This window comes from Cynara cardunculus (genome assembly GCF_001531365.2).
Source record: "Cynara cardunculus var. scolymus isolate 2C chromosome LG 12, CcrdV1, whole genome shotgun sequence".
Taxonomy (NCBI): Eukaryota; Viridiplantae; Streptophyta; class Magnoliopsida; order Asterales; family Asteraceae; genus Cynara; species Cynara cardunculus.
Genome location: NC_037539.1, coordinates 36475595 through 36476784, shown reverse-complemented (window position 1 = coordinate 36476784; position 1190 = coordinate 36475595).

Below are 1190 nucleotides of genomic sequence, written 5' to 3'. Positions count from 1 at the left end.
ATTAACATTTATATATATTTTTTTAAATTTTTATTATATCTTCAAAATTATATTTTATTCAAAATTAAAATCATTATTGCTTTCTTAAAAATATATAAAATCGTATTATAATATCGACAGAGACAAAAAATAAAATAGAACATTAAAATCAAAATGTATCTCGCTGCATTGCACGAGTACCCTTCTAATATATATATATATATATATATATATATAAATAGAGATAGACCATGGGTATGTGTGTTAAGTTAATACGAGAACATTAACAAATGAAATAATAAGAAAACAGGCGAATCATATATATCCCCTAATATGTTTTAAAATGGAGTGGTTTATTATATATATTCAACATATTTCTAAAAAGATAAAACAACACATTTTGCATGCAGAAACTATTACTATTCAAAGATTTCTTGAAAGTGGATAAAGAAGAAACACAAAGAGACCAATGCATTTGTACAAAAAAAAAAATACTCCAATAGAATGAAACAAAATTTATATATCTACCACATCTACAAAATATAATGGAAAGGGAAAAGAGTTGATTTGCTCTTTATATACAATGGGATTGGGTTATTACTAAAGGGTCGTTTACCGAATGCTTATTTGGGTAAGCGTTTACCAAGTCATATTACCTTACCGAATTAATATGGCAAGGACCAAGAATCTTACCCGGTAAGTGGCGGCGACAACTCTTACCACGGTTAGCACTTACCAGGTTAGTTGTTGCATACGATACCATTTTGGTGAACTAAAATCTTACCCGGTAAGTAACTGATAGTTTAGATTTTTCTGATAAACACTTACCCGGGTAAGTGTTGGTAAACAGCCCCCAAGTCAGCTCAGTCTATTCTAGGACAAACTAATCATTCAATTTCGTCAACTTAATAAAATAAAGTTGGTGGGGTGTATCTGTAAAGACCTAGATGGATAATACTTATTGTTACCTCGACTCTTAATGAATATGCATTCATATCAATTAGCGGGTAAAATAGAGACTGTTGATCCTCTCTCTCAGTGATTTGATGATAATCCCTTTTTCCTTTCGATGTATTTTTTGTGTTTCTGTACTTTAAGTTCCAGCGATCAATACACTGAGCATGTTCAGTGATCGCTGAAAAACTCGCATTGTAATTCATTCAGAGACAACGATACTTCAAGAAAACAACACTCACACCAAAGATCCTTCA